Source organism: Euphorbia lathyris, chromosome 2, assembly GCF_963576675.1.
Source record: "Euphorbia lathyris chromosome 2, ddEupLath1.1, whole genome shotgun sequence".
NCBI lineage: Eukaryota > Viridiplantae > Streptophyta > Magnoliopsida > Malpighiales > Euphorbiaceae > Euphorbia > Euphorbia lathyris.
The window spans coordinates 90,021,436-90,046,452 of record NC_088911.1 but is presented as its reverse complement, the minus strand read 5'-3'; the positions used below and the strand labels follow the sequence as shown (position 1 = coordinate 90,046,452).

General features: G+C 35.8%; 1 non-coding gene across 1 annotated transcript; it reads left to right on the top strand.

Moving 5' to 3' along the window:
* The first annotated feature begins 18,041 nt into the window (after window positions 1–18,041).
* LOC136221079 (small nucleolar RNA R71) lies at window positions 18,042–18,148 on the top strand. The gene has a single exon (XR_010684870.1). It is a non-coding gene; the product is annotated as a small nucleolar RNA R71 (small nucleolar RNA).
* Window positions 18,149–25,017: the final 6,869 nt, after the last annotated feature.

Below are 25,017 nucleotides of genomic sequence, written 5' to 3'. Positions count from 1 at the left end.
CTCCTCTTGCTTGGACTGACATAGGGCCACATACATCTGAATGAATGAGTCCTAGAGTGTCTGATACACGCTCACCTTTATTGCTAAAGGGTGTCTTCGTCATTTTACCTTTTAAACATGATTCGCATGTTTCCAATGATTCAGAATCGATTGGATCTATAAGCCCATCTGAATGTAGCTTTAGCATACGTCTCTTGTTTATATGGCCTAAACGACAATGCCACAAGTAAGTTGAATTATCTAGCTTATGTCTTTTGGTATCAATTGCAAAAACAGGAGTTTTATCATCTAACACATAAATCCCATTTTGTGATATTCCTGAAAAATAAAAGATCGAATCTTTATAAAAATTGCAACTATTGTTCTTTATTGAAATATGAAAACCGTCGTCAACGAGACGGCTAATAGAAATAATGTTACGAGACATCTCAGGAACGTATAAACAATTCCTTAATTCTATTAGAAGCCCAGAGGGCAAAAGTAAAACATAATCTCCAATTGCGAGGGCGGCAACTCTTGCTCCATTTCCCACTCGCAAGTTTATGCTTCCTTTCTTTAGTTCCTTAGTCTGTTTTAGCTCCTGCATATTTGTACAAATATGAGATCCACATCCGGTATCAAGTACCCAAGATTCAGACAATGAAACCGTATTTATTTCAATATAGAACATACCAGATGAAGAAGCACCGCCTTTTCCCTTCTTGAGGGTGGCTAGATACTCCTTGCAGTTTCTCTTCCAATGCCCGTCTTTACCACAGAAGTGGCACTCTCCTTTGGGCTTCTTAACTTCCTTTCCCTTGGACACATCTTTCTTACCTTTCTTGGGATGTTTAGAATTGGGAAATTTCCCTTTTCTTTTCCTCGATCCCTCGATTACAAGAGCCGGTATGGCCTTGTCTTTCTTCATATTGGGCTCAACTGATTTGAGCATGTTTGCAAGCTCTTCAAGAGAGGTTTGCAAGTCATTCATTTGGTAGTTCATGATGAACTGTGAATAACTCTCTAGGAGGGACTGAAGAACCAAGTCGGTACTTAATTCGTTGTCCATCACAAATCCAATACTAGAAAGTTTGGTAATATAGCCTATCATCATGACACAATGTGTCATGACAGATGTGCCCTCTTGCATTCTGCAACGATATAACAGTTTTGATATCTCGTAGCGTTTGCACCTGGTTTGTTTCCCAAACAATTCCTTTAGGTGCATGATGATGGAATAGGCATTCATCTCCTCATGTTGCCTTTGTAATTCCGATGTCATCGATGCAAGTATGATGCAAGCGGCATGATCATCATCAGCCTTGTGCTTCTGATAAGCATCAATTTCCTCGATGGGAGCATCATCTTCAGGGACAGGGGGTATCGATGTATCAAGTACATACCCAATTTTCTCGAACTTCAAAACAATTTTGAGGTTACGAAACCAGTCGGTGAAGTTTGAACCATTCAATTTGTTATCGGTAAGGATGTTTTGCAGATTGGTTTTAGTCATGATTTTAAGAGTGTGTGTTTAAACAAAACCTGAGAGTGAGAAAGAGTAAACGTATGTCATTCATTTGCCTTAAAGTTTAACAATCTAAAATTATAGGCCTTTTAATTTATTTCAGATTGCTCCCACTATTTTGCCAAATTAATAACCCTCCATATTAATTCGAAGAATTTCACAAATCCTTTAGTGAGCTAGGATCCTAACTCCTGAGATTTCGCCTTGAGTTTACTCAACAAGCTAGTCTCATTCATTAGGTAGATTCATACAATCAATCACATCTTTAATGTGATTCCTAGGTTATTGGGTTACTAACCACATTAGTAACTAATATGCTATTCATATTAATCCCAACCGTTTTGCCCATTAGTTTATGACAACATGAGTTTACTCATCCAATTATCATAATCTAATTTAAGTATTACCCCATATTCATGAAAAATGATTTTCGATAATTCAGGTGTTACCATAAGACCCCGAGCTTGAGTTTACTCAACAACCCAAAGGCCCCCAGTACTGCCGGCTGAATTATAATATTAGGGAGGGGCAACCGATTTTAATAACTTACTTATTTACTTAACTTTTTAATGAGGGATTTTATTTAAGTCTCATAATCTAACTTAGTCTTGATTTGCTTTAGCATTCATCAGACATACATACATTCACATACATTGGCGTTATGGACATATCATCTAAATTATTCCGTCGAGCCAGAGACGGAATAAAAGGCCAAACCTAAGGAAATACTAACTATTACATATTTCTCTTTAGGTCCTCCGTCTTCTCCTTGGCGCCTTGAAATTACATATTAATTTCTATACTACTATAAGAAAACTTCAACTGAATTGAAGGGAATTAGATGAGAGGAGAAATTACAATAGATAGTAGAAAGGCAGGACGCGCAGGCCCTATTTCAAAAATACCAAAAGACTAAAAGAGGGTCCAAATATGTCCATAACTCCAAACATGCATAGACTCAATTAAATAAATTTAATTGGTTGATTACATAACCGGCTTATGTAATATTTAGGTTAATCACATTAACTCGTCAAATTAACTTTCATCCAATTTTACTTCTAATCGTTTTGTATCTTTATATTAATCCTTAGATTAATATAACCATATAAAACGTTGATTATGCTCGTCCCATTTATTTTGATTTTAATTCATTTAACACTTTGATTTACATATTGGTAAAAACAAACATTTAAACGAATTATTCATTCGATAATCAAAACAGAAAACTATTAATTTCTGAAACATATATTTACATTTAACATAAAACGATTTTAAACATATTTAAAAACAAGTGGGTATCGGGCCGAGCCCGAGGGCGGGCTGCTGCCGATTGGCAGCAGCCCCTTTGGCCACGCGGGGCGCTGCCGCAGCGGCCGCAGCGGCGCCCTGCGTCGCACGCGGCCGCTGTCGCGAGGCAACAGCCGCGTGACAGCGGCCAGTCGCGCCGTGAGGCGCGACTCGGGCTGCTGTCATATTTTTTTTAATATTAAATATATATACATATATCAGTTCTAAAACAATTTTAAAACGATTTTCAGAAATAAGAAAAACTACAATAGATTTCCGTTTTATCATTTAGAATTAATAAAACTAATTTTATCAATCTAACTATAAAACTAATAGATTTTGTTATAATGATTATCAACCGAAATAATTAGGAACATAAGCATAATCAGTTTTAATTAACAATTAATCAAAACTTTATTTATCTTTAGAATTAATCAATCAATACTATTTGTCAATTAATCCTAACCATAAATATTTATTCAATCCTATTGAAAACTTCTATATTTTCATATATGAAATAACGGATTTAACGATGGCTCTGATACCACTGAAGGAAATTAAGGCTAAGGTATAGCAGCGGAAATATAAAAATTTTAGCCTACTTCCTTTTAACCATAGGATCCGTTAATCGTTATTTCATATAAAGAGGGATAAGAAGGAATACCTTTCGATGAACAATCTACCGTTGTTAAAGAAGCGCCCACAATTCTTCTCCAAGATTCCAACCACAAAGTTTAATACGGTGAGGCTAAGATGAAATCAACCCTTATGAGATGCAACCAAAATAGATTGCCTCTAATAAACCAACACAAGATCAAAGAGAAAGAGGGATGAATAAGATTAATCAATCGATGGAATGCCGTATGAATTCTTTTTCACAAACTTGGGAATAGAATTCTTTTCTCTCACTAATATAGCAATTTCAAAAATCACAAGTAGGGGAGGGATAGCCTTGGTCGAAATTCACTATAGGGGGGTATATATATTAGCTTGTATCTAAACCCTAGTTAGATAGGAATATGTTACTTAATAGGAATTCCATTCGGAATAGGATTCCTAATTATTATCTTATAATATATCAAATACATTTAGGATAATAATAAATAACCTAATTGGATAATAATAGGAGTATATTAATCTAATTAAAACTCCTAATTAAATTATCTCTTAATTAATTTAATTCACAATCCTAATCTAATTAGGATTAATGGAATAAAATTAATTCCTTCCTAACATATATAAATTTCGGCCCCCTCCTAGTATTTGGGCCTTACTGGGCTTAATTGGGCTTCCATCTATTAATCATATCCATCTCTCTTTTGGTTCCAAATCTTATGTGTGATCCATTAGGTCCTTACTACTTCTGGCCGTATGCAACCTATTAAATTAATTTCTTCAAGAATTATATTTAATCTCTTGCATAACGGAATGATGTACATAGTATGTTATTGGCAAGTCCGTAATCATTCCCCCCAGAATCCGTTAAGAAGACAGGTTGATTCTGTCATTAACCCTTCCGTATTAGTTACGGTATAATACGATCCTTTATCAACTACATCCTTGAACTGAATCTTATGACTATGGGTAATGTCAAGTCACATATAGCGAGACGTTCGTTTTACTTGTTATTGGCCGAGTCAACTCAAAAAGATAGGTTAAGTGAAATCTGTATTTCTACTCTTAAGCTATCACCTTGCAAGGGTTTAAAGTCAAGTCTTCCACAAGCGATCCTTGGATGTATCTCCCATTAATCGGGAGTGATAAATGCTCAATCCAATGTATAACTACCCTGAAATTACTTCCTGTGACACCCAACCTTTGCAGTTCACACCCCAGAGTCATCTCTGTTAAGGATCGTGGGACCACAGGATCAAAGTCTCACATTCAGTAATTCAGGATGACCAATTAACATTCCTTTGAGTCTGAGGATTAGTTATACCTATTAATACCAATGAGATGAACAGTTGACAAGGATGAATCTACCCATCCTGTTATCTCAAGTCGGATCCCCAATCCTAATGAACAACGTTTCACCGGATCTATGTAACTGTCCAGATATCTATATATATGAAGCTTGTGAGATCAGCTTTCTGTCGGACAGAAGACATTGTTACATACAAGTCTCAACAGTGATATATCAATCCTAAACATATCACTCGACTTGGGGTGGTTTTAAGTTTATTAGTTTATTATAAAGTTTTGTCTCACTTCATGCTTGTATGAACACTTTATAATCACTTTAAACAAACTTACGGATTTCCTTTTATTTAGACTTTATTTAGTGCTTAAAAGGGATTGCCTTTATATAGTTATAAAACATATATCTTATTAAAACAAATGATATAAAGAACAATTCATTTACATTAAGTTTGTATCCTGCAACAATTGTCTATAGGACACTAAACCCCAACATACTCCCACTTGGACTAAAGCCAATTGTTTCTAAAACTTATCCCAGTAGAAGTTAAATGACAATCATGTACTTTCTGGGATAAAGGCTTTGTCAATGGATCTGCAACGTTGTCCTCTGTAGGTACTCTTTCTATTCTCACATCTCCTCTAGCCACAATCTCTCTTATGATGTGGTATCGCTTTAGGTAGTGCTTGGATCCATTATGAGACCGTGGTTCCTTTGCTTGCGCAATGGCTCCATTGTTATCACAGTACAGAGTAATGGGATTGACAATGTCAGGCACCACACCTAGTTCTGTAATGAACTTTCTAATCCAAACTGCTTCCTTTGTTGCTTCCGCAGCAGCGATGTACTCTGACTCGGTCGTAGAGAAAGCTATGCTTCCCTGCTTGGAACTTTTCCAACTGACCGCGCCCCCATTCAAGATAAACAGGTATCCTGATTGGGATTTAAAATCATTCTCATCTGTGAGATGACTAGCATCTGAAAATCCTTCAATTTTCAGATCTCCTTCTCCGTACACTAGGAACATGTCTTTAGTCCTTCTCAAGTACTTAAGAATGTTCTTGACGGCAATCCAATGCTCGTCTCTCGGATTCCCTTGGTAACGACTCGTTACAGATAACGCGAACGCTACGTCAGGTCTAGTGCATAGCATAGCATACATAATCGAACCGATCGCGCTGGCGTACGGGACTACAGCCATGCGTCATTTGTCATCATCAGTTTTAGGACATTGATGATTGTTTAACTTTACTACATGTAGCATGCGTAAGTTACCTCGTTTCGATTCAAGCATGCTAAACCGATTTAGCACCTTTTCAATGTATGTATCCTGTGAAAGACCAAGCAGTCTTCTCGATCTATCTCTATAGATCTTTATACCAAGTATATAAGCTGCTTCACCAAGGTCTTTCATTGAGAAGTTACCGGATAACCATACTTTTACCGACTGTAATAGAGCAATGTCATTTCCCATTAACAGTATATCGTCCACATATAGTATGAGAAATGCTATAGAGCTCCCACTTGCTTTCTTGTAAATGCAAGCTTCTTCGCAATTTTGTTCGAAACCAAATTATTTTATGGTTTCGTCAAAACGCTTATTCCAGCTTCTAGATGCTTGCTTGAGTCCATAAATGGATCTCTGAAGTTTGCAAACTTTATCTGCATCCTTTGATATGAAACCTTCAGGCTGCATCATGTATACATCCTCAAGCAGGTTTCCATTTAGGAAAGCTGTTTTCACATCCATTTGCCAAATCTCATAATCGTAGTGAGCGGCAATAGCAATCATGATTCTGATTGATTTGGACATATCAACAGGAGAGAAGGTTTCGTCATAATCAACACCTTGTTTCTGACGATATCCTTTCGCTACCAGCCTAGCCTTGTAGGTGCTAACCTTTCCATCCATGTCAGTCTTCTTTTTGAAGATCCACCTGCACCCAATGGGAATTATCCCTTCGGGTGGATCAACCAAAGTCCACACTTGGTTAGTATACATGGAATCCATTTCAGAATCCATGGCCTCAAGCCATGCTTTAGAATCTGGACTAGTAAGAGCCTCTTCGTAGTTTTCGGGTTCGTCGTCTAACACGGGAACCTCGTTATCATCTCCCACTAGAAAACCATATCTAACTGGGAGTTCACGAACTCTTCGTGATCTATGAATAGGTGCCACTGGAGTCTCATCTAATGGGACTTCTTCGGGTACCTCAACCGCTTCTGTTGTTTCAGTCGATGTTTCTTCCTCTTGAACTTCGTCGAGTTCAATCATGCTTCCCTTTTGTGTTTCTTCGAGAAACTCTTTCTCTAAGAAGGTTGCGTGCTTGGATACGATTACTTTCTGATCATCTGGATGATAGAACTAATATCCCATAGTTTCCTTAGGGTATCCAATGAAGAAACATTTATCAGATTTCGAATCTAGTTTGTCGGACGCAATGCGTTTGACAAACGCTGAACAACCCCATATTCTCATAAATGAGAACACGGGTTTCCTACCAACGAACAATTCATATGGTGTGGAACTAGCGGATTTAGTTGGTACTCGATTTAGGGTGAAGAGGGCAGTTTCTAAGGCATAGCCCCAGAACGACTTTGGAAGTAAGGCCATGCTCATCATGGATCGTACCATATCTAGTAGGGTACGGTTTCTCCTCTCGGATACACCAATGTGTTGTGGTGTATAGGGAGGTGTCCATTGTGAGCATATCCCACATTCAGTTAGATAATTCAGGAAATCATCTGAAAGATATTCGCCACCTCGATCAGATCGAAGCATCTTTATTTTCCTTTCTAATTGATTTTCCACTTCATTCTTGAAGCATTTGAATTTCTCAAAAGCTTCTGATTTGTGCTTGATCAAATAGACGTAACCATATCGGGTATGGTCATCTATGAAGCTTATGAAGTATCTGAATCCTCCTCTTGCTTGGACTGACATAGGACCGCATACATCTGAATGAATAAGTCCTAGAATGTCTGATACACGCTCACCTTTATTGCTAGGCTTCTAAAATCTCCTGCTCGTACCGAGAATGTTAAATTCTCTACCGAGAATGAGGGAGCATCAATTGGTCTTCAAACGAAGGAAGGAAAAGCTGGGGAACGCGTGTCGCGATCGAGAATTTGGGGGCCGCGGTCGCGGCACGGAACGTTTTTCGATTTTTCAGCTTTCGTTCGCGTCCTCGATTTGGCGTTATTAATTTCTGTCGTCTTCGACTCCTTTTGTAGGGTTTTTCTTCTGTTTTTGAGCTCTTTTCGTTCCTATTTGGATTTTACCAAATATTTATGTACCTTACAAGAAAGAAACATATTCGAGAGTAAAAGCTTCCTAAACAGTTATAAATAGCATAAATTCGTAGCAATATTGATGTAATTATTGATGATATTTTAGGTATATTTTGGGCTTAACAAATCTCCACACTTAATCTTTTGCTAGTCCCGAGCAAAATTTCACTGAATTTATTCTTTAACTAATCTCTTTATGAAAATAAAACATATATCTCTGTATTACCTTTTAAATTAGTTAAGCCGAAAAGACTAACTTCGCATGACAAATTTATACGCAAAATATCAATCTAACTTAGTATAAATACGATATATCATTCGTCTTGTATTTTTAATTTTGAAACTGAAGTATTCGGGACGATATAAGCACGCATGTTATTGAGTCTTTCGTCTCAAGGCATTTCAAAGCACAAAATTTCCTTTCCCAAACCTAAACTAATATATGAGATATATTATATATTTAAATAAGTACTTAGGATTAATTAGTTACGCCCGAGATAAGGGTGGTCTTGATCGTAACTTTATACGTATTTTATTGCTTTGTGTTTGCTTAAGAGGTACCGACTATGCCATGGGTGGACGCAATCGTTACTTTAAACTTATACACGCTTATACTTTTTTTGCTTTAAACGTTCCTTCCATACCTCGATTGTGATAAGGGTGGTCGCAACCGTGGCCAAAAGTAAACGGTACTTAATTATTCTTCCCTTTCATACCTCGATTGTGATAAGGTTGGTCTCAATCGTGGCCAAAAGTTAAGAATTCAACTAATTGATTAATTAATATGAATTATAAAATGTATTTGGGAAAAAGAAAGATAGCACATTCATCCTATATTGACTTAAAATTCAACATGTATTATGGCTAAAGTTTCCTTAAAAACTTCAATTGGTGTTAATGTAAGACGAAATCAAACCGAGCTAAAATTGTTAGTTCAATTTAATGCCTATAAACCTAATTGAAAACTTAAAATAAGATTTATTGTATCATGAATTTCATGATATAAAATAGAGATTGAAAATAAAGAATTTTTGTTACTTAAATACATTCACTCGAGACAATTTTACTTAAAATCGTATCGGAGATTTGTGAAAATTTTTGCAAAATATTACCCGTATACGTATAGAAATATTTTTTCTAACGATAATGATAACCTAAACAAATAATCATATTAACTTATGGTTAATTTATAAACATATGAAAATGTGTTGCAATACATTAGTGTTGCATTTGCATAAAAATTAATATTCGTTGCATTTTTTTTTCGTTTTGCAAAATAATATCTTTGTTGCATTTATTCGTATATATGGAAATGATATATGTATATCTCCTCCCACACTTAAATTGGACCATGTCCTCATTGGTGCAAAAATAATGGAGAAAAAATAAATACGAAATAAGGCATACGAAACAAAGATTGAAATAGTAGGAAATTAAACATGCAACATAAAATTAAAAAGAGAAAATGTACCAAACATATGAAAAATAAAATTGTACCAAATTATAACAAGATAAAAAAAATAAAATGAAAGAAAACAACCTATTCTTGAGGTGGGGAATCCGGAGGTGTAGGTGAAGTCTCCACATTGCGGCGTCGGAAAAAGGAAAGCATCCGATGCCGAGTCGATCTATGCTCACGCCTCAAAAGGTTGAGGTTTTCATTCATCACCATATTATTTTCTACCAAATCATCAATTCTTAAGTTCATTTGACGATTGTTGGAATTGATTTGGTCCAAAATCCTCCGCAAATCCACCGGATCATCCGCTTGAGGTGCTTGGGGTTGTGGTTGAGCTTGAGGTGCATTTTCCTCTCCTACCACCTCTCCGCCGCCTTCGGTACCTGCAAATTGAGAACTTGAAGCGCCACCACCCATAGTGCCACGAAGGTGGGCAATACGGGAGGCATACGAAATAAAGACGACTTTGTGGTAGCAATAAATGAGCTCGCTCAAGAGCCGAGATGTCCAAAAGTGGAATGTACCCACGGTAGGTGGACATGTCAAAATCAGCCAATTCACCCCGAGCTCCCAACACAATAGCGGTGATAAAATTACAAAGAGGGATCTGAATGGTAGTAGCCCTCGAAGCACGGAACAAATTATCGAACATCATGCCAATGCTATCAATCCTCAAACCGTTAAACAAGCTATCCAAAACATATAAATCCCGAACCTGAACCTTGGAACTCTCCACACGACCAAACAAGGAGAAACTCAAAAATTTGTGAAAGAAGAACACACAATTGTCCTTAATCAACTTGCTTGAAGTGTTCTTGGAATTAAAATAGTCTTGGTCCGAAAGAGTTTGCCAAACATCATCATTATCAAAATCTTTAGGCTTATCATAAAAATCAGAAGTAGGGAAACCAAACATATTTCCCATTGCTTCATAATCAATGGTGTATGTGATACCATTATTCCTAAAAGAGATAGAGGTTTTCTTCTTGTTCATGGTCAAAGTGACCAAAAATTCTACCACATATTCATTAATACGCGGAAAACGCATATTAACGAATTCTTGCCAACCCAATGCCTCAATAAAAGCATCAATTCGAGTAGAGAAATTCAATGTTCTTACCGAATGGAAGTCTAAGAAGTGCATATCCACAAATTGGCGGTCGGCTTGTGAAAAATGTTTGAAACGAACGGCTTCCTCCTCCGAAGCGATGTCAAAATAAGCTCCACATTGAATCCGAAGGCGATTAGCTTCCATAACAGCGGGCTTGTTACCAACATGCTTAGTCCTAACCATGGTGATGGTGTTTAGTGTTTTTAGGGTTTGAGAAGAAGAAGAAGAAGAAAAAGGAATTTGAGAGAAAGGGTAAAGCTTGAAGATGAGTTTGGGGGTTGGAATATGGAAGTGATTGAATAGAAAAGAGGATAGAAATTGGATGGAATAGATTGGGAAGAGTAAAAGTAGGTTTTTGGGGAAGAGTTTGGAGTAAGGGATTGGGTAAAAATAGAGGTGATGTGAGGTTTGTGTAAGAGGTAGGTTTATATAGGGTGATTAGGTGAATGTATAGGTAGAATAGGAATAGGAATAGGCAAAAATATTGGAAAAATCGGAATCAAAAGGACATAAATTACGCGTTTCGCGACCGCGAATAGCAAAGCGGTGGCCGCGGCACGCGATTTTCAGGGAATTTTGCCCCTGAAATTCGTCCATTGTTTGCTGCTCATACCGAGAATTATTAATTCTCGGTAGAGAATTGGTCAAAATGACCTATTTGGGTGCCTATTAACATGGTTTGTGCAAATTTGTTGATGATTTGGTTCCTGAACTTAATATAAAATGTCCCTGCACTTAAAAACTAAAATAAATGACATTAATTGCAAGGAAAACCAAAGGTTTAACCTTAATAAATTGAATTAAAGTGTAATAAATTGGTTTATGAATAATTAATGAAACTTAAATGTCATTGATGCATATAAGTTAAGAGAATCATATTAAGTGCATAATAAGTACATATAAATATATATTAATTATAGGAATTTAGTCAATTGAATGAATTAATGTTTTAAGCTAAATGAATGAAGTTTGTGAAAATTGGATATATGTTTTAATTAAGAAAACCATGATTTGTTCAATATTATAGATTTTATATAGATTTAACCATGATTATATAAGAAATGTAATCAAACATATATCTAACCTTTGTAAAATTAATAAATGAACTAAAATAAAATAGAACTTTATTGAATAAAACAAAAATTATAAAAACAAAGAATGAAACCAAATAATACAAAAACACACAAATATTTACAAAAAGAAAAATAACTATAAACCTAAACTATTCTATATACTCATCCCTATCAAGCGGGATATTTCTAGCCTTAATACGATCAATTTGAAACTGCACGAAAGTTTCACGTTCCGGTGCAGACAGAAAGTGAGGCCCTGCTCGAAAGACACGTTTCACAAGTCCTTCGTGCTCGAGAAATTCATAGTCAATTGTCGGGAAGAATTCATCATCACTCCAGGGAACATCAATGGTACCCTTTGTACCAAGAATTATTCCACAGATTATATTGCCGAACCCAATCTTCTTATCCTTGGATCGAGAAGCGGCGACAAGACCCTCCATCAGAATCTTTGAAGAATCTACTGTATTTCCCTGGAATATATCTCCAAGGACATAAAGATCTGTGTCACGGACCACACTACTGAATGTGCGACCGAATAAACTGTGACATAGGAATTTGTGCAAATACAACATGGAGTTGGAGCGAAAAGAGTGATTATAGGCGAGTTTTGAATTGAATCGCCAGAATCCAGTGAGCATTCTCCAAATGTCCGAGGATGTCATGTCTCGTCCAGGATGATGTTTGATTGTATCCCTCGGGGGAAAACCAAACCAAGCATGCAACTCAGGATAACCGAAAGTAAAGATTTCACCTTCCCGACGAAAACTGAGACGTACTCGTCGTTTATTAGTGAAACGCATGGTACAGAAGAATTCGAGTATCCAGTCGCCTATTATTGGAAATCGCATTTGGGCGAATTTTGTCCACCCTAGGCGTTCCATATAGCGGCTCATGTCATCAATAATGCCTAATTGGTTGTTAAGAAATTCATCCATATACAACATTCCGGTGAAGAATTTGTAACGGTGATTCCAATAACGCCTACCTTCATCGTGATTGAAGATAGGAAAAGGCGCCCCATATCGCTTGGATAAGTCTGAGCGTTTATTGCTTGAGGCAACATTGTTCCTTGAAGGTTTGTATTTGGTAGGCATGGTGGTGGTTTGAAGGAAACAAAGTTTCTGTTACTAAATGAAAAATGGTGTTTTGAAGAAATCAGAGGTCTGATAAAGATGAAAACAATTGTAACAGAACGTGAATCCTCTAGGATTAATTTATAAGAGTTTGAGATGAAAGGAGGTGTTGTTTTAATCATGAAAAGGTATAAAATTACACCTTTCAGAAATGAAAAAACTTAAGGTTTCATTTGTCAAAAGGTTTGTCGAAAGGTTTAGGTTGATTCAGACCTGAATGTGCAGGAATTACGCGTGTCGCGACCGAGAATTCCGAATTCGCGGTCGCGACACGCTAATTTTCTTGCGAAAATCAGGCGTCGTAAGTCATGTCCTGATTCATGGTAGAGAATTTATAATTCTCGGTAAGTTCAGAGAAAATCTAACCTATTTGGACAAATCTAAAAAATAGAATTCTCGGCAGAGAATTGCCTGAAACTTCAATTTCATTCTAAATTCCTAAAATCAAATCTAAAATTATGAAATAAACATATTTTATGCATATAAATCATAACATAAAGTTATCTAATCACAAAAATTGGCATTTGGAAAAGAAAAAAAAATAAAAAAAATAAAAAATAAAATGAACAAAAATATAAAAAGAAATAAAACAAAATAAACTGTGATCGAAAAACTGAGTGATTTATACGTCAGAAAATCTTGTTACGAACGAAATTTCTATTTATGAAATATTTTCGTAATAGATTTTACATCGATTACCATTAACTTTGAAACGAATTCCGTTAGGACCTTCCAGTTCTAAAGAACCATAATCGAATGTTTTGACGACTAAATATGGTCCTATCCATCTGGACTTAAGTTTTCCTGGAAATAAACGAAGTCGTGAATTAAATAACAGCACTTTATCCCCAACATTAAAGTGTTTGACTTTAATTTTGGCATCGTGCCATTTTTTCACTTTTTCTTTATAAATCTTTGCATTTTCGTAAGATAGATGGCGCAACTCATCTAACTCATTTAAGTCGAGCAAACGTTTCTTACCTGCTTGTCGTAAATCAAAGTTAAGTTCCCTAATAGCCCAATAGGCTTTATGTTCTAATTCGACTGGCAAATGACATGCCTTCCCATACACTAAGCGGTATGGAGTCATTCCTATTGGTGTTTTAAATGCAGTACGGTATGCCCATAACGCATTATTTAGTTTACAAGACCAATCTTTTCTTGAGGATGAAACTGTTTTCTCTAGAATCCATTTGAGTTCTCTATTTGATATCTCCGCCTGACCATTTGACTGAGGATGGTATGGCATTGATACACGGTGGCGTACTCCATATTTTTTCATAAGCGTTTTAAAACTTCAGTTTATAAAATGAGCACCACCATCACTAACGATGACTCTTGGACATCCAAATCTACAAAATATATCGTCAAGAAAATTAATGACAACTTTAGAATCGTTCGTCAGGGTTGCAATTGCTTCAACCCACTTTGAAACATAATCAACGGCAACTAATATGTAAGTTTTACCAAAAGAAGGGGGAAAAGGTCCCATGAAATCTATTCCCCACATATCGAAGACTTCAACTTCTAATATGGTTGTGAGGAGCATCTCATCTTTCCTTCCTAGATTTCCTATTCTTTGGCACTTATCACAACAAGTAATAAATGAACGGACGTCTTTAAACATCGTAGGCCAAAAGAAACCACATTCAAATATTCTAGCTGCTATCTTGTTAGCTCCATTATGTCCTCCATAAGAGCTAGAATGACATTCCGACATTATGGATTCATATTCATTTTCACCAACGCATCTCCTAATTATCCCGTCACCACAAGTTTTGAACAAAAAAAGGATCTTCCCAAAAGTACTGTTTAATGTCGAAGAAAAATTTCTTCTTTTGTTGGAAATTTAATCCTTCCGGAACAATATTGGCTGCAAGATAATTAGCAATATCTGCATACCAGGGTGACATGACGCTTTTCATTTGATAGAGATGTTCATCAGGGAAATCATCTCGTATACCGTTAGTTTCACCTATGGGACCGTTCTCATCTTCAAGTCTCGATAGATGATCGGCGACAAGGTTTTCTACTCCATTTTTGTCTTTTATTTCTATATCAAATTCTTGTAACAATAAAACCCACCTAATTAGACGTGGTTTTGCATCCTTTTTAGCAAATAGATATCTTAATGCTGCATGATCAGTGTAAATAATAACTTTCGAACCTAACAAGTATGACCTAAACTTATCACATGCAAAAACTACAGCTAACATTTCTTTCTCAGTTGTGGTGTAGTTTAATTGTGCACCGGAAAGTATGTGACTTGCATAATAAATGACATGAAGTTTCTTATCCTTCCTTTGTCCTAAAACACATCCGACAGCTAAATCACTTGCATCACACATAATTTCAAATGGTAAATCCCAATCGTGTTTAGCAATAATAGGTGCACTGACTAAAGTTGTTTTTAATGTTTCGAAAGCTTTAACGCAATTTTCATTAAAATCAAAGGTAGAATCTTTCATGAGTAGATTAGTGAGTGGTTTGGAAATTACAGAAAAATTCTTGATAAATCTTCTGTAAAAACCGGCATGTCCTAAAAATGATCTTACTCCCTTAACATTAGTTGGAGGGGGTAGTTTCTCTATTACTGAGGTTTTTGCTCTATCTACTTCTAATCCTTTTTCAGATATTTTGTGACCTAAAACAATTCCTTCGTCAACCATGAAATGACATTTTTCCCAGTTTAATACCAAATTTGTTTCTTCACACCTAGACAAAACTTTATCCAAGTTTTCTAGGCACGAATCAAAAGAATCTCCATAAACTGAAAAATCGTCCATAAAAACTTCCATGATATCTTCAATGAAATCATTAAAAATTGCAGTCATACAACGTTGAAATGTTGCAGGTGCGTTACATAGACCAAAGGGCATTCTTCTATATGCGAATGTTCCGTAAGGACATGTGAAGGTTGTTTTATCTTGGTCATCCGGGTAAATGTATATTTGAAAGAATCCGGAGTAACCATCTAGAAAACAGTAGAAAGCATGACCAGCTATCCTTTCGATCATTTGATCAATGAAAGGAAGAGGAAAATGATCTTTCCTAGTTGCTTTATTTAAATTTCTATAATCTATACAAACCCTCCAACCAGTGGTGGTTCGTGTAGGTATTAATTCACCTTCTTCATTCCTTACAACAGTTATGCCTCCCTTTTTAGGTACACAATGGATTGGACTAACCCATTCACTATCCGAGATAGGGTAGATGATTCCATTGTCCAGAAGTTTAGTAATCTCATTTTTTACTACTTCTTTCATATTCGGATTTAGGCGTCTTTGCCTATCCGCTTTAGGTGGCTTATCTTCTTCTAAGTGAATTATGTGCATTACGATGCTCGAATTAATACCTTTTAAGTCTGAAATTTGCCAACCCATACTTCCTATCCTATTTCTAACAACTTCTTTCAATTTCTCTTCTTGGACTTGTGTTAATTTGTTAGAGATAATAATAGGTAGAGAATCGCCTTCGCCTAAGAAAGCATACCTCAAATGACTTGGTAATTCTTTAAGTTCTAATTTAGGTGGAACTATAATTGAAGGCGGAACTGGTCCATCTTCTCGAATCAAAGGTTCTGGGTCCTTATCTTCTAGTTCCTCACTCATTATAGGTTCTATTATTTCTTCTTTTAAAACAATATCATTTACACATTCTTCAATTAAATCAAGTTTCATACAAGCGAAATCCTCCATAGGATATTTCATCGCTTGATTCATATCAAACTCAATCTTATCATCGCCTATTCTTAAAACTACTTTCCCTTCCGACACATCAACTAGAGCACGTCCCGTGTTCATGAACGGTCTACCAAAGATTAGCGGACAATTTACGTCATAAGCAAAATCTAAAATAACGAAATCGGTAGGAAAAATAAATTTGTCAACTTTAACTAAAACATCCTCAATTATACCGTATGGTCTTTTAGTGGTTTGATCCGCTAATTGCAAAACCATATTGGTACGTTTGATGTCTTCTTCTAAGCCTAACTTATTAAAAATAGATAATGGCATCAAGTTAATGCTTGCTCCTAAATCACAGAGACAACTGGGAAATTCAATATCTCCCAATTTACACGGAATGGTAAAACATCCGGGATCCTTGAGTTTTGTGGGAAAATTACTTGACACAATTGAACTACAATCTTCAGTTAGTGAAATGGATGAAATTCCTTCCCAACTGATTTTCTTTGAAATTAAATCTTTGAGGAATTTACCATAATTGAGAATTTGCGTAATCGCATCCATAAACGTTAAATTAATATGCAAATTCTTAAGTTTGTCTAAAAATGTTAAAAGTTGTTTATCATAGTCCTTATTGCGGACTTTGTGTGGAAAAGGTGGTTTGGGTACAAAAGTTTTTGTACTAGAGTCAATTGGTGCATCTTTTTTATTTAATGTATCTTCTTTGGGCTTCGGTAAATCAGTTCCAGGTAAAGTCGAATTTCCGGGCATTTCCGGGCCTGAGTAATTTTTCCCTGAACGAAGAGTGATAACCTTAACATGCTCTTTCGGATTTTCTTCCGTATGGCTTGGAAGACTTCCCTCTTTGCGGGATGGAATTGATTTAGCGAGTTGTCCAATTTGAATCTCCAAATTATGGATGCTGTATGATTGGTTTTTAATAAGCTGATCGAATTTATTCTCGATCCGTTTAAAACCATCATCGTGATTACTTATTTTTCCGCTTATAGCATCAATAAATTTGTCGATTTTAGAAGATAAAGTGCTAATCGTATCTCTTGATTGATTTTGATAATTAGTAGTACGATTTTGATTAGCATTAGCATTATTATTATCTCTCCAGTTAAAGTTAGGATGATTTCTCCATCCAGGATTATATGTATTAGAGTAAGGGTTATTATTTTGGTTTTGCCCTTGGACAAAATTTACCTGTTCAATTTCACTCATACCTTCGTAATCCACATCTGTTTGGATTGGCTTACCATTAGAATCACACGGTGCTATAAACCTATCAATTTTGTGCGATAAGGCAGAAAATTGGGCTTGCAACATCGCTACTGGATCAAGATTCACTATACCTTTAACTGATGATGTTGTTGAGGATGATGGTTTCGCTAATGGTACGTGTCCACGTTCCGCGGGCCACATACAGCTGTTGATTGCCATTTCCTCCAAAAGTTCTCTTGCTTGGACAGATGTTTTCTTCATAAATAACCCTCCAGACATAGCGTCCAATGAACCTCTAGTTGTAGGATTTAATCCATTGTAAAATGTTTGCATTAAAAGTTCGGCGGGCAATTGGTGGTGTGGGCATAAACGTTGAAGTTCTTTAAAACGTTCCCAAGCCTCATAAAGAGTTTCATTATCATTTTGAGAAAAAGATGTTAACTCTTTAATGACTCTTGCGGTTTTTGCTAAAGGAAATTTTTTTGATAAAAATGCTTGGGCTAATTGCTCCCAAGTCTCAATTGATGCGGCTGACATAGAAGTTAACCATTCTTTGGCTCGATCCTTCAAGGTAAAAGGAAAAAGGCGAAGTTTGATTGCTTCTGCAGTTACATCAGTAATTTTAAAAGTGTCATAAATTTCTAAGAAATTTGTCAAATGGGTATTAGGATTTTCGTTAGGTAACCCATAAAATGTTACATTATTTTGCAACATATTAAGCAACGCAGGCTTAATTTCAAAATGATGTGCATTAATTTGGGGTCTAACTATACTGTTTGTTACACCGGCCACTCCTGGCCTAGCGTAATCCATAAGTGTGGCCATAACTTCTGGCTCGGTAATTTTAGTTTTTATTGGGGTTTTGTTTTTCTTTTTCTTTTCTTTCTTGTTCTTTTTAAGAGTTCTTTCAATTTCTGGGTCAATAGGATCTGGTGACGTGCCTGAACTTCGAGAACTGCGCATGAACTTGAAATTTCGCACGAACCGAAACTACCTACAAAACATAATTTGAAAAATAAATATGTTAGTAATTGAAAATAAATAAAATATAAAAGTTTGAATAAGTATGAATAAACCTAGATTCGTAATAAAACATGAAAAATTTAAAATTTTGTCAAAAATTTTGGCGTTCCCCGGCAACGGCGCCAAAAACTTGTTGAGCGATTTCCGCAAGTGCACGGTATACGCTTGTAGTAATAAAAGATATCGATCCCACAGGGATCGTTTTTCGAACAAAACTTATTTACAATCGGTTAAATTTACTTTTAGGTTTATAATATGGAAAAATCGTTTAATCGGTTTTGGTTTTGAAATTGCTAGAATGAGAATTAGGTTAGAGTATGAAAATGTTAGAAAATATTCTGATTTAAGAATGAATTTGCAAGATAGGAACGTTTAGTACTTTTTAGAAAAGTAAACAGATGTATTTGTTTGCATTAAGCAAAGAAAACAACTTTAAACTTTGTACGAATTATAAAGATGAAATAAATGACGGAACCTCTAATTAATTGGCTTTGTACATGACAAAACCCTTTCGGGATAGTTGCCCTTAATCAAATTAAAACTCTTTCGAGATAATAATTTGCCTAAGTGTTCAACAAAGTTTCCTTGTAAAGATTTTGAATTAAATACATTTTAATGAAAACACCAGCAGTCACTTCAGTGGATTGGTTACCATAAGTGCTGCATAAAAATCTATCGAATAGAACGGACTTTATTAGATGAAATATAAATTGATACAAGTTTACAGAGAACATGGAGCATGGAAACATTCGATGACTTGCAAGTGAATGGGTTGTCAATCCTTTCCTTGGGTTTCGTTAGAGTTTGTCAGGCTCCGGGGCGGATCCTCTACTCAATCTTCTCGTTGAATCTTCGTAATAGAGACTGGGTCGGTCTACTACCAAAATGAAAACTAAACTGGAACAATGTGTAAACGCTACTAAACTTGTTATTATTGAATAAACAATGTGTCTATAGCATATTGCTTTTGAACAGAATCGAAATCTAACTTCTGAATCACTTGATTCGGAATTTCTGCATAAATTCTATACTAATCTCTTTTTTCTACATATCTTCAACTCTCCATCAACTCTTTATTTATAGATGTTGAATAGTCTTGATTGAAGTGTCGTGTCCGCTGTGAAGGATCGTGTCCGTTGCGAAAGGACGTCTTTATCCACCCGAACGATCGCGTTTCGTCGAAAACGAAAGTGTGTAACTAGGCTTCTAAAATCTCCTGCTCGTACCGAGAACGTTAAATTCTCTACCGAGAATGGGGGAGCATCAATTGGTCTTCAAATGGAGGAAGGAAAAGCTGGGGAACGCGTGTCGCGACCGAGAATTTGGGGGCCGCGGTCGCGGCACGGAACGTTTTTCGGTTTTTCAGCTTTTGTTCGCGTCCTCGATTTGGCGTTATTAATTTCTGTCGTCTTCGACTCCTTTTGTAGGGTTTTTCTTCTGTTTTTGAGCTCTTTTCGTTCCTATTTGGATTTTACCAAATATTTATGTACCTTACAAGAAAGAAACATATTCGAGAGTAAAAGCTTCCTAAACAGTTATAAATAGCATAAATTCGTAGCAATATTGATGTAATTATTGATGATATTTTAGGTATATTTTGGGCTTAACAGTACCTTCCACTTGGCTTGTTATCTGATTGAAACCATTCAGAATGGTGATTAGTTTTCGATGCTACCAGCATAAGTTATGAACTTGTGGTTGGAGCATCGCAAACTTCATCACCGTGCTCACTTTTCAATAAGTACAATCCAAGTGGGAGGAACATTGTAAAGGGTTATGTATGTGCATTGCTATTAACTGCTTTCTTGAATACCTTAACCATGCATGAAATGATTGGTATGAATGTGAGTTATATTGCTATGAAGTGATTGGTATGAACTGTTTAGGAAGCTAGAACTCATTGAGTTAGATATAACTGTTTAGGAAGCTATAACTCATTGGGTTTGTGTATGAATGATCATTGAGCATGTGGCTGATTAGGCATACTCTTAAGCTTTGAATGTTCATTGTGATTGGCAATACTCCTATAGTTATACTGCTAGAACTGATTGTGTATGTGTATGTGTATGAAGCACATGTTGGCTTGTTTTATGTTCTGTTTAGGAAGCTAGAACTGATTGAGTTTGTGTATGAATGTTCATTGAGCATGTGGCTGATTAGGCATACTCTTAAGCTTTGAATGTTCATTGTGATTGGCAATACTCCTATAGTTATACTGCTAGAACTGATTGTGTATGTGTATGAAGTATGTTGGCTTGTTTTATGTTCTGTTTAGGAAGCTAGAACTGATTGAGTTTGTGTATGAATGTTCATTGAGCATGTGGCTGATTAGGCATACTCTTAAGCTTTGAATGTTCATTGTGATTGGCAATACTCCTATAGTTATACTGCTAGAACTGATTGTGTATGTGTATGAAGCATGTTGGCTTGTTTTATGTTTTGTTTAGGAAGCTAGAACTGATTGAGTTTGTGTATGAATGTTCATTGTTTGTGTATGAATGTTCATTGGGAATCTAGATGATTAGGCATAGTCTAAAGCTAAAAATGTTATGAACTCACCTGATTCCTTTTTATTTGAACATGAGTTATGCTGCTGAGATAGGTTTACAGTATACCTTCCACTTGGCTTGTTATCTGATTGAAACCATTCAGAATGGTGATGAGTTTTCGATCCTATTAGCATAAGTTATGAACTTGTGGTTAGAGCATCACAAACTTCATCACCGTGCTCATTTTTCAACGAGTATAATCCAAGTGGCAATCATATTCTAAAGTGTTTAAAGCTATGAATGTTCATTGTGATATGGGAATAGTCTTATACCTACGAGCTATTCTGCTAGAACTGATTGAGTATGTGTATGTGTATGAAGCATGTTTATGTTTTATGTTCCGTTTAGGAAGATAGAACTGATTGAGTATGTGTGTGAATGTTCATTGGGCATGTAGCTGATTAGTTACATGTATGATGTTGTTGTGGGTGATGTTGTTGTGGGTGATGCTGTTGAGATAGGTTTATAATGTACCTTCCACTTGGCTTGTTATCTGATTGAAACCATTCAGAATGGTGATGAGTTTTCGATGCTACCAGCATACGTTATGAACTTATGGTTAGAGCATCGCAAACTTCATCACCGTGCTCACTTTTCAACGAGTACAATACAAGTGGCAAGTATATTGTAAAGGGTTATGTATGTGCATTACTATTAACTGCTTGCTTGAATACCTTAACCATGCATGAAGTGATTGGTATGTGAGTTATATTGCTATTAAATGATTGGTATGTGCATTGCTATATAGCTGTTTAGGAAGCTAAAACTCATGGGAATACTCTTATACCTACGAGCTATACTGCTAGAACTGATTGTGTATGTGTATGAAGCACATGTTGGCTTATTTTATGTTCTGTTTAGGAAGCTAGACTAGGGGTGCCAACGAGCCTGTGTAGTTCGCAAACAGTTCGAGTTTGGTTCGGACAAAGCTCGGTCAAAGCTCGGCCCGATTGGGCTCGGCTCGAGGATTAACGAGTCAAAACACGAGCTTTCTTAGGTTCGACTCGAAAGCTCGCGAGCAAGCTCGATTATTTTTTAATTGTATTTTACCAATTCTTAATTATATAGATATATATACATATGCCAATAATTTTAATTTTTAAATTTCATTAAGAGTCATAAATTATAAGTCAATTAATAGATTATCACAATTTTTTGGCCCATATCCAAATCCAACATGTTTTAAATTTGGGCCAAGCATAGTTTTTTTTTTTTTTAGAAATTAAAATAGAAACCCTACTTGACCTAAATCGTTCTTTTCACCTAAAGTCTCCTCTCCTCTCTAACTAAGCCGCACTCTCTCTTCTAAACCACCAACACACCTCTACCGCCTTCACCTTCACCGTCACCTTCGCCATTGTGTTCCTAGTCCACAGTTCATCATGGCAGGTTAGTCTTCATTCCCTCCCTTTATTATTCTATTTCATATTTACACTACATAGCTTTTGATTTGATTTTAGTTCACAATATGCTTCTGCTTAGTGAAATTTTAAATTGTTTACTTCGTCTGAAGCATTATGGAAAGATCTGGCAGATTTACTTGAATGAATTTGTTAAAAGTTTAAATTACCAAGTTTCTTCTACTTTCAGTTTACAGTTCCTGATCTTGTGATCAGAAGAATGCTAGGATTTTTTTTTAGCAGTAGCTACTACTATTCAGTTTTTTTTCTTAAATTGTTTCGAAAGTCATGCGCTCTGGATACGATATACATGCTGGGATTAGTATTTGTGGTTCTCATCTATTAATGAAGCAAATTACTGCATTTTTGTGCCATATCAAATACATGTCTGACTCTTTTTCTATTGTTGAAGAAGAAATGAAGTCCTTAAATTAAACAGCATCAAACTCATTTTAATAACTTCTTCTTCTTTAGTATTAACATTTAATAATAAGGACATAAGTAGAAAATGATTACATTCATTCTGGATTTGTAGACCTCACAATGTTATATTCTTGTTAGTTGTGTTTGTATTAACAAAATATATATAAACTAGTCTTTACAAAATGTGAGCCTCTGATGGGTTTTTTTGGATGTAAAGTTTAATTAGCCTATGATGGTTTTTTGGATGTAAAGTTTAATTGGTTTATATTCTTTTCATTTTTTAATGGTTTCAAGCATAAGTGAATGAATCGGTGTTTAATTAGCCTCTGATGATTTTTTGGATGTAAAGTTTAATTGGTTTATATTCTTTTCATCCTTTCATTTCTTTGATGGAAATTTGAATGTGAATCTGTTGCGTTGCTGCTGAACTTTAGATGTTTTGAACAGAAGCAAGTCAGGGCATTAATCGGTGTTTAAATTGTTTACTGCTAAGGTTTATTTAAAGTTCAGGGGAAGTAAGATTTCAAGTTAAATGGTTCAATTGTTAGAAGTATTTTGGGGAAGTAAGATTTTAATTGTCTCCGTAAGTTAAATGGTTCAGTTGGTTAAATGGTTCAATTGCTTACTACTCTGCTTGGGTTTAAATTGGATCATTTGATGACTTCTTAAATTTTCATAGCCATAATCTATATAATTATATAATCTCTTGGTTTATTGTTTTTGTTACAGATAATAACTCTATGTGTACACCATCATCAGTGACACCCGGTTCTTCTGTACCTACTGTGGAAGAATTCGATGTAAATGTTGATGATGAAATTCAAGATGATGTGGATGAAGAAAATGTAGACGGTCTAGATGAATCTCAAAACGAAGTAGATGGTGAAGACCCAACCCATCCTTTTAAGAGAGCAAGGAAGTCCGAGGTGTGGAAGGATTTAGAGGAGCCTGTACTCGTAGGTGGAGCTTGGAAAACTAAATGCAAGCATTGCAAAAAAACTTTTAAGGTTTTGAAAAGCGGCACTACAAGTCATTTCCAAAGACACTTGAAGACTTGTGTACAAAAGAAATTAAGAGTGAAACAACAAAATTTGATCAGCTTTTTGCCAACTGATCCAAGTGGGGGGGCACCAAATGGTAGATTTGTTAGTGATATACGTGATGGCAAGTTTGATAAATTCATATTTAGAGAAGGCATTGCAATTTGGATGGCTGTGGAAGAAGTACCATTTTCAATGGTGCGAAAAGCCGCTTTTAACGACATGATAAGGAGAGGAGTGCCCCAATGGACGTCGGTTTCACGGTCTACTATAACAAGTGATATCGAAAAACTCTATACGGCGGAGAAGAAGAAATTGAAGGACCAATTGAAAGACATAGATAGAATTTCATTAACCACTGATCTCTGGCGTGCAAGACCGCAAATGATAGAGTATATGGTTCTTACGGGTCATTTTGTTGATCGTAATTGGAAGCTACAAAAGCGAGTCTTGAGCTTTGTCCATTTACCTCCTCCTCGAAAAGGCAAAGATATTGCAAATTCCATTTTCAAATGTTTAAAAGAATGGGGAATTGAGAACAAAGTAAGTGACATAATATGTTTAGTTAATTGTTATTTTTATAATAATATTGATTGGTTATAATTTTTGTGATAAAATTGATTATTTTTTTATATTTTAGGTCTTTACTGTTTCGGTGGATAATGCTTCCGCAAATGATTCCTGTATCCAAATCATGAAGGATACTTTCTCACTTACTAAGAGGCTGATTTGTGGTGGGGCGTTGTTTCATGTTCGTTGTTGTGCACACATTTTGAATATTATGGTGCAACATGGTCTCAAGCAAGTGAAGTCCATTATTAAGAATGTCCATGATACCGTGGACTATCTCAATGGAAGTGAGCAAAGATTGAAAAAGTTTACCGAGCTTG